This window comes from Myxocyprinus asiaticus, chromosome 30 (assembly GCF_019703515.2).
Source record: "Myxocyprinus asiaticus isolate MX2 ecotype Aquarium Trade chromosome 30, UBuf_Myxa_2, whole genome shotgun sequence".
NCBI classification, from domain to species: domain Eukaryota; kingdom Metazoa; phylum Chordata; class Actinopteri; order Cypriniformes; family Catostomidae; genus Myxocyprinus; species Myxocyprinus asiaticus.
The window spans coordinates 307,107-317,578 of NC_059373.1; the positions used below are offsets into that span (position 1 = coordinate 307,107).

At 40.3% G+C, this 10,472-nt stretch overlaps 1 non-coding gene across 1 annotated transcript; it reads right to left on the reverse strand.

Moving 5' to 3' along the window:
* Positions 1–9,139: 9,139 nt before the first annotated feature.
* On the reverse strand, positions 9,140–9,211 carry trnaw-cca (transfer RNA tryptophan (anticodon CCA)). The gene has a single exon. It is a non-coding gene; the product is annotated as a tRNA-Trp (tRNA).
* Between the last annotated feature and the right edge of the window lie 1,261 nt (positions 9,212–10,472).

A 10,472-nucleotide genomic window follows, 5' to 3' on the forward strand; every position in this document is an offset into this window, starting at 1 on the left:
GATCAGGTGTGATTGATTAATTGTCCAGGGAGAGAGAACTGTGAAGAGTGTGGAATGAGTTGGGGGAGTCTGGTGTAGATGTGACAGTGAGTGTGTCTGAGTTCTGAACACTGCTAGGAAGAATATTCCATAGTTTAGGAGCCAAATATGAAGTTTTGTGATCGTAATGAACGTGATGGAATATAGCGTGGTAGAAGGTCACTTAAGTACTGTGGAGCTAGACCATTCAAAGCTTTGTATGTAGTTAACAGAATTTTTAAATTAATACAATTTAACAGGTAGCCAATTTAACGATGATAAAATGGGGCTAATATGATCATGTTTCTTGGTTCTCGTCAGCACTCTGGCTGCTGCATTTTGAACCAATTGAAGTTTATTTATTGATCTTTTTGGACATCCTCCCAGTAATGCATTACAATAAACTAATCTTGAGGTCATGAACGCATGAATTAGTTTTTCGGCAACAGAGAGCATGTGTCATAATTTAGCAATATTTCTTAGGTGGAAGAATGCTGTTCTACAAACATTGGAAATTAGATTTTCAAAGGACAGATTTGTACCAAATATTACACTTAAGTTCTACACTGTAGAAGATGATGTAACAGTACGATCCATCGAGAGTCAAATTATATTTTAGCGGCTTGTTTTTAGAGGTTTTTGGTCCAATAATTAGTACCTCTGTTTTGTCGGAATTGAGTAGAAGGAAATTTCTGGCCATCCAATCTTTGATTTCTTTGATGCACTCTGCTAATTTGGAGAATTGTGAAATCTCATCAGGTTTTGAAGAAGGTTGGGTATCATCAGCATAACAGTGGAAACTTATTACACGATTCCTGATAATATCTCCCAGGAGAAGCATATATAAGGAGAAAAGCAAAGGCCCTAAAACTGATCCCTGTGGCACTCCATACTTAAACAGCATTAAACAGTCTGTGTCAATAATACACCTAAATGCCACTTCCAATGCTGCTTCTGTGACACTTTGTAGTGTGAAGATGGTTTTATTTACTGTAATGAGATTTACAATACAATAGGCCTAAAGTACAAAACAATATAATTACTTTTTTTAATGGGCAGTTTACTTTTGTGCAGAGAGAATAGAGCTGTTCAGTCTCTTTCAATGCAAGTCAGTCCACTCTTGTCATCTCTGGAACGCTCCCGGGCAGATATTTTTCTATGTAAACAAGCAGCATACAAGTTCAGCATCTATATACTTGAATGGAGAAAGACCAAAATCTCCAAAACGTTTGGTCAAGATTACGATAAAAGAACATATTTCAAATCAGCAGTAAAATCTGACAACAACTGTATCATAAATTGTGCTTCTATACATCAGATTACGCTTTTCAGGCTGGTTCAGCTAATGTGCATGCGTGTTCTCGAGTTGACTGACAGGTGAAGTCTGTATCTAAAAGGTGATTGGCTCTTTTAGCTGTTTGGTGGGACTTCCTTTCTACATCCACCATATTGTGTTTCAGTGTCTCCTATTCATATAAATTCAAGTGATCCATCTCAGGCAAAACAGTGTTTGGCTGTGATGTCAAATTGTAGGCGAACCTGGCAGGATAATTCACCATGGCTTCCCTCTTTTTTTTTCATACCCAATTCCCAATGCACTCTAAGTCCTCGTGGTGGCGTAGTGACTTGCCTCAATCCGGGTGGCGGAGGACGAATCTCAGTTGCCTCTGCGTCTGAGACCATCAATCTGCGCATCTTATCACGTGACTTGTTGAGCGTGTTACCGTGGAGACATAGCGCGTGTGGAGGCTTAACGTTATTCTCCGTGGCATCCACGCACAACTCACCACACGCCCCACCAAGAGCAAGAACCACATTATAGTGACCACGAGGAGGTTACCCCATGTGACTCTATCCTCCCTAGCAACCGGGCCAATTTGGTTGCTTAGGAGACCTGGCTGGAGTCACTCAGCACACCCTGGATTCGAACTCGTGACTCCAGGGGTGATAGTCAGCGTCAATACTCGCTGAGATACCCAGGCCCCAGTAGTTTTGGTTTTAGAAGTAAAAATGTGTTTCAATATGCGTTCTTTTGTGTTCTTACATTCTCGTGGACTCGTTCAACGTCATCATCCAATGCCAAAGTTCAGTTCCAATCCTCAAGAACACAAGTACTGATGATGCAGGAAATTGCCCGGATGTGTTCTTGATATCAAGGATGGATCAGATGGTGACTTGTGGGCAAAAACTCGGTACCATGGTGGCAGACGAAAGACATTTATCTTTTTATTTCCTCAAGAGTTTCCCGCTGTAAGCTTGCGAAAGTCTGACGGCTCGTGAGTCGTTATACTCCATCAACTTTTTTGTTCTGTTAGGCAGCAGTGATGTGCACAGACCTTAGCAGGGACAGGGGCAGAAGGATAAAAAAGGGCACTGATTATTTTTTTATTTTATTTTTTTTAATGAGTAGTAATTATAAATACTTAAAGCTACACTATGCAACTTTTGGCCCTCTAGCTGTTAACAAATAAAACTGCATGTGTCTTGCGGAAGAACATTGTTTTGGTTGTGGTTCGGCACTGCTCCTCTGCGCAGATGAATGTGGTTCGAGGCACCGGTGTACGCATGAATACAGGACATCAGAGCGAATGGACAAATAAATAACGGAAGAAAGGAAAAGATGGATATCTGAAAACATGTCATCTGAGCAGGTAAGCCATACCTTATGCTGTTGACTTATTGGAAATGTTGATGTTTTGAAATAAATGACGTTACAAAAGTTAGACAACGTTTGTTAACATTAGACATAACGATTGCTAGTCTGATAAGGTCAAACATTGTAAAGTTTTTATAACTGCAGGATATTCTGGCCAAATAGACCACAGTAGTAACTAATTTATAGATTGTCATTGTTACCAACCAGTGGTCAACATCATTTCAACACTCACATGTCTTTGGCAAGCCTAGGACTACAGGATTTATTTATATTAATGTTTGCTGTTATAAAGAAAAATACACAGGTATGCTGGCAAGTGAAACGTACTGCACCGATTACAGATGTGTGTGATTACACAACTATACATAAACCATATCAATAAAATATCTTCCCTGTTGAGTAAGAAAAAAGACATCTCTGGGTCGCTTTTAAATCCTTTCAGATCTCAGAGTTGTCGCCACCTCTGAAAAGTCAAGCTGATGTTGATTCAGGTTTTATTACAAACACTCTCGCTTTCCCTTTGTGCTTGTAGCACTCTGTTTGGGGTTTCTTTGTTCTTACAGCCGGTGATTCCCTGGAGGTTTGCCATTTTAATGATCCATAGTCAATTTATCTCGTTCGTTGTGACAACAAAAGTTCAGCTTCAGCTACTCCCACACCACACACTACAGAAGCCAGAGCTTATGTTCTCTGTGTATGGATATGATGTCAACATGTAAACATGCATGGGTGAATGACGTATGTATACAACTTCCCATGAAATCCGTCTCGACAGCTCTAAAATATAAATCATTATTATAGGTTTATAAAAGCGTATTTGGGTAAAGACATGATTTGGAAGATGGATTTTTGTTGCACTCTCTCATTAATAACATTTGTTATTTTTTAACAAAAGAAAGTTACATAGTTTTGCTTTAATTTCTTTGCTTTTTGAGTATTTAACCATTTTCTTGTATATGTAGGTCCGTGCATTAAGTGTCGTGCGAACATCGCTATTAATCCAAGGTTTCTGGTTCGGGTAGCTCCGGATCATTTTGGACGGAACAACATCCTCTATGCACTTTCAGATGAAACACATTTCGCAATCAGCGTAAAGCTCGATGTCGTCATCAGAGGCGGACCGGAACATCTCCCAGTTTGTGTGATCAAAACAGTCTTGTAGCGTAGAGTCTGATTGATCTGACCAGCACTGGATCGTTCTGAGGGTGGGTGCTTCCTGTTTCAGTTTCTGCCTGTAAGCAGAATGGTCCGATTTGCCAAATGGTGGGCGGGGGAGGGATTTGTAGCCGTCCCGGAAGGGAGAGTAGCAATGGTCCAAAACCCGGTCCCCTCGTGTGTTAAAACTAATGTGTTGGTGGTATTTTGGCGCGAATGATTTGAAACTGGCTTTATTAAAGTCCCCGGTCACAATGAACGCGGCCTCAGGGTGCGCGGTTTCCTGCTCACTTATACTCCCTTATAGTTCCTTGAGTGCCCGGTCTGTGTTGGCTTGTGGCGGGGTGTACACAGCAGTGATAATGACCGCTGTGAATTCCCTCGGTAGCCAGAATGGTCAACACAGAAGCATAAGAAATTCCAGATCAGGAGAGCAGAAAGACTTGATAGAATGTACGTTCCTCTGATCACACCAGGATTTGTTGATCATAAAACATACACCACCACCTCTGCTTTTACCTGAGAGGTCTTTCGCTCTGACCGCTCGGTGCACGGAGAACCCCGCAGGTTCAATGGCTGAATCTGAAATCTCCGCAGACATCCAAGTTTCCGTAAGGCAGATAATGCAGCAGTCTCTCGTTGGAAAGAGATCCGCGCTTTCAGCTCGCAGAGCTTGTTGTCCAGAGACGAACATTTGCCAGTAGAATACTGGGTAGCAGGGGTCGATTTGCGCGACGTCTTACTCTGAGAATGCTGGCTCTGTTTCCCCTTTTCCTTTTGCGTTTTCGCGGCCGGGCTGCCCAGACAAAGGGCTCACCTTGCGTGTTTGTAAACAGCGGGTCAGCATTGAGGAATTTGAAGTCCGGTTTACGGTGTGTAATTGCAGAACCAATGTCCAAAAGTGTTTGTCTGTCGTAGACAATAAGGCAGACAACATCCAAGACAAAAAACATAAGAATTGTAAACTGGTGTTTCTGATGCCCCCCTAGGGTATGATGGTGCCCCCTAGGGAGCTGGTACCCTTATGGCTTATTAGTTTCAACAAAACCAAACTGACTTTGACTGAACCTGACAGCTCCTTCAGTTTATGTCAATATTCTATAAAAGAGTAATTTAATTTATATCACTGAAAGTGACACGACCGCTCCCATTATAACTTGCAACACAATACATGGAGTGGACTTTTTATCAGACCGGTTACTCGTCTAAGACAACGACACTTCGATGTTCCAGGGCGAATTCCAAACCGCATCTTTGCTCCCTTGAAGGGCACTGCTGCGGAAGGGAACGCCACTCGAAAGCTCGTTCAAAATGAAAGTCAGAAAATGAATCTTTTCTTGGAGGGCCCTTCCACAAGACTGTTAGCGAAGGGCCCATTCATACAGTAATGCCATGTTTCCTTCAGAGTGCCCACTTCAAGGGCTCTGCATCTGGAATCTGCTGTAGCGTGCTCTTAATTTTCTTTAATACACCTGCGATTTACAAAGAAATCTCATAACACATTATTACTGTTATTGTGAGATTATGACGAGATTTTAATTTTATTTAACTATTTTAATTGAATTATTAAAATTTCTCCCCTTTTTCTGGACAACCACATAAGCACTTTTAGATTTGTGAACGAAACCTTTCGCTTGCGCCCCTGCTGCCCCCCTGCTAGGCAGGATTTTAATATAGTAATTAACACATGGAGGAAATGAGTGTTTACAGACTTTATTCTTTTAACGTGTCACTAGTCCTGCAAAACCTGCAATAAAGCGATTTCTTTCAATACTCTCTGATGATTTCTTATTTCAAAAACACATAAAACACTGATGTCATATTAAAACACTTATTTAAAGCAATTAGACTTTAACTGCCTTATAATTATTAGGACAAAAGATGTCCCGACTGTAAGTCCACCATGACGCAGTCCCCGGTTTTTAAGTGATGTGTGTGTGTCTCGAATTAGAGGAGGAGTTCAAAGAGGAGGAAGAGGATGGTCAGACAGGGAAGAGGAGGAGGAGGAGGAGGAGGAGGAGGACAAAGACCAGGAACAAGAAGAGTGGTCTCTGATGAGATTAGGGCTACTGTCATTGATCATGTGATCAACTACGGTTTAACAATGAGAGAGGCTGGACAGAGAGTCCACTGCATGATTGGTCACAGTCTGGTGGGTTATCATACTGTACAACAGTACAGCTGACTGTAAGAAGACATTCTGACTATATTGTATAAAACAGTATACATTGTTACAGTTTATGGCTCACACTGTTCTTGAATCTTCTACAGAGTGGAAAGGCGAAGGTTTCATGGTGGGCGAGGTCACATGTTCACTGAAGAGCAAGAGACCGCTATCGTGAATTTGGTTTTGGCCAATAATGCTATAACAATTCGCCAAATACGCAATCATATCCTTAATGATGCCACAATTTTGGCAAACATAAATGCTGTGAGCCCCTCAACAATACATCGTGTCCTCCAGAAAAATCACCTGAGAATGAAACAGCTGTACAGGGTCCCATTTGAAAGGAACTGTGACAGAGTCAAGAACCTTCGACATGACTTTGTGGATGTATGCATACAACACTTTCTCCAATATATCAGACTTGCACCTACCAAGTCAGGCTATTGGGTTGTGCATATACTGATCTACATATTCTTTTGTCTTTTACAGAGAATTTTGGAGATGGATGCCCATGCCATCGTCCATGAATACATTTATGTGGATGAGGTGGGCTTCAATCCCAGCAAAACCAGAAGAAGGGGGAGAAATGTCATTGGACAAAGGGCCATTGTCAATGTCCCTGGACAACGTGGCGGAAACATTACAATGTGTGCTGCAATTACACAGAATGGTGTCGTGCACCATCATGCCACACTTGGCCCCTATAACACTGATCACATCATAAGTTTTCTGGATGCTGTTCATGATATGCTTGTTCAAGGTCTGCAGAATGAAGACCAGGCAAGATTTGTCATCATCTGGGATAATGTCAGCTTTCATTGCACCCATCAGGTCCAAAACTGGTTTGTTACTCATCCCCATTTTTCTGTTGTCTACCTGCCTCCATATTCACCATTTCTAAACCCTATTGAGGAATTTTTCTCCAAATGTCACCGGAAAGTGTATGATCGTCTTCCCTATGTCAACATGACACTTCTCCAGGCAATGGAGGAGGCATGTGGAGACATTGACGCTGCCTCCATCCAAGGTTGGATACGCCATACAAGGAGGTTCTTTCCACAGTGTCTGGCAAGAGAGAACATAGCATGTGATGTGGATGAAGTATTGTGGCCGGACCCAGCCTGGAGGAGAGATGGAGCCTAGATACACCTAACCATCTCACACACACACACACACTCACACTCACACACTCACACACACTCACACTCACACACTCACTCACTCACACAGACTCACAGACACACACTCTCTCACACACACACACACACACTCACTCACTCACACTCTCACTCACTCACTCACTCACACACACACTCACACACACACACTCACACTCACACACTCACTCACTCACACAGACTCACACACACACACTCTCTCTCACACACACACACACACACTCACTCACTCACACACACTCACACAGACTCACAGACACACACTCTCACACACACACACACACACACACTCACTCACACTCACACACCCACACAGACTCACAAACTCACAGACACACACACACACACACACACACACAGACTCACAGACACACACTCACTCACACTCACACAGACTCACAAACTCACACACACACACACACACACACACACACACACAGACTCACAGACACACACACACAGACTCACACACACACACACAGACTCACACACACACACACAGACTCACACTCTCACACACACACACACACACACACACACACACACACACACACACACACCATTCCTTTGGAATAATCACCTTTTTCAAAATGCTGTTTGGTTTCTGTGCAACTACACATTGATGTATTTCTTTCGTACTGTGTAATACTGTATTCACAAGCACAAATGCTTACAGTAACAGAATAGTTTGGTTTCAATCTTGCTTTCGTGTTTACCGTGAATTTTTCAACATCTCTCTGCCAATTACTTTCAATCTTGTACAGAAATGTACACAGGAGCTCATGAAAGAAGAGCTGTAGGTTTTGAATAACTGTGTGTATATGATATATCCCAAAATATAATATTATGGCAAAGGTGTTTGCAATGTAAGACAAATGTTTGCTTTTGAGATGTGTTTGTGATATTTAAAATGCAGTGCTTCATTTTGCAAGAGATGTGAGGCATTTTGCGTGTGTAATTCTTGGATTTGTGTGTAAAGTTTTGAAAAAAAAAAAAAGAGGCAAAGTTTTTAAAATGTGTGTAAGCAGTTGAAAAAAACTGTAAACATACTAAACAATGTTTTATTGAAAATGTAAAAAGGTTTCTGTGAGGGTTATGGTTAGGGGTAGGGGTCGGGTTAGGGGATAGAAATTATCATTAGATCTGTATAAAATCCAAAAAATGCTTGGAAGTCTATGGAGAGTCCCCACAATGATATAAAAACATAGTGTGTGTGTGTGTGTGTGTGTGTGTGTGTGTGTGTGTGTGTAAGGGTGCTGGTAAAGGAGGAGGTGCAGGCGGGTCAATGAGGGAGGTCAGAGGAGCGTTCAGTAAGGAGGAGGCAGCAGAGGAGGAGCGACACATTTCATTTAGATTCTTCAGGTGTCTTTCTGTGTCTCATGGTATTTCACTCCAAGCTATTTCAAAGAACATCATGATACATATCCAGAAAACATGGTAAAATCATGGTACATTTATGTTAGTGGTAAAATATCAGTTAATGCTGTCTGAGCATTTAACCACATGTCATCCATATCACTGCTTCTCAACTGGTTTTGCTTCAGGATCAAGTGGCGACTCAAAGTACCAAAAGTGTTCATCTTAAAATAATAATAATTTCAATGGTTTATACTCTCAGTCAGCAGCCTATAATTCACAGCACAAAATACATTGTGGCCGACACAAACCATGTATCTGCTCACTGAATATGAACCTGTATTTAAAGGGATAGTTCACCCTCAAGTAAAATTCTCTCATCATTTACTCACCCTCATGTCATCCCAGATGTGTATGACTTTCTTTCTTCTGCAGAACACACATGAAGATTTTTGGAAGATCAAACTTTGAGCATTAATTATTTGTGCTGTTGTCTTAAAAGATCTAATTTGGAAATATATTAATTGATCAGTCTGGAGGGATCTTTTCATATTTCTTTAGGCTTCTGTGATGTTCTTCTGATTATGCTGTTAATAATAAAATAAAGTTTGACCCCGACGTGATTTGAACACGCAACCTTCTGATCTGGAGTCAGACGCGCTACCGTTGCGCCACGAGGTCTCAATGTGATAATCCGCGAAATAAACACTATATAAACTTGTCTTTTTTAATGCGAAAAAATGTTATTTGACAAAAGATTTATATATTTTCAAACTGACATTTTGTTTACTATAACTGTACGAGAATATCTTTAGCTCTTGATTGACAGCTGAACAAGAGAAACAAAACGTCATTATAACCCCGCCCACACGTGACGTATGCGCGCTCACAGCTGGCGATCTGCAAAACTCATAAAGATTAATGTCAGAGGAATAAGAAACCAGCTGAAAAGGACATCTTTATTTTTGTATTGTCAAAGAAAAGGTGCTGATTTTTATTTTATTCAGGAGTCTCGTGCATTTATTTGGTTCTCAAAAGTGACTTATATTAAAAGGAAAATTCAAAGAACAAGTTCACAGTGAACAAACAGATCCTGAAGGTCGATGGATAATTCTACATGTTAGTATCTCTCTCACTTTATTATAGTCAGTGTTTATGCCACTAACAATAAGCAGAAGAAGAAGAATTTGTTTTTAACAATTCAGAGTAAAATTAACCAAATGAGTTGTAAATTTGCTTGTGCAAACATTATTTGGGGTGGGGACTTTATAACACTGTTATGGATGAAGAAACAATGAAAAAAACATGTGAATTAAAACACATATGTGCAAGAATGGATCTTTTAGATATTTGGAGATATACATACCGGCACCAAAGAATATATACCTGGAGTAATAATGATTCGACTCGTATTGATTTTTGGCTCATTTGTGCAGACAGAGCAAATAATGTTGAATGAGGTAAAACTGATTCTTCAATATTAACTGATCATAAGGCTATAATGATTAAAATCAATTCTGTTGGAGATCCAGTTGCTCCTAAAAAAGCCTATTGGAATAAAACCTTGTTAGAGAATGAATGAATATAATAAAGCTGTTGAAATTATAAGCAAATATTGGAAAAGGGCATGTACCCTTAATAAATGTGGGCACAATTGGCCTTCTTGCAGTTACAATTAGACACAGTTTATGAAGATAAAGCTATTTATAAGTACACAGAAGTGAATGGAACAAGGGGAAATGAACACGAAATATTGTTTTAATTTAGACAAACAGAATTGTGAATATCATCTATATGTAAACTCATGATTAATAACAGTAAAAGTCACTCAGTTTTACACAAATCTTTACATTTCAGATCCTTATAATGACATAGAAACACATTTATTTTGATACAACAAAGAAAATAGATGAAGAAATTAAATTATTCTGTTCAGTGTTCA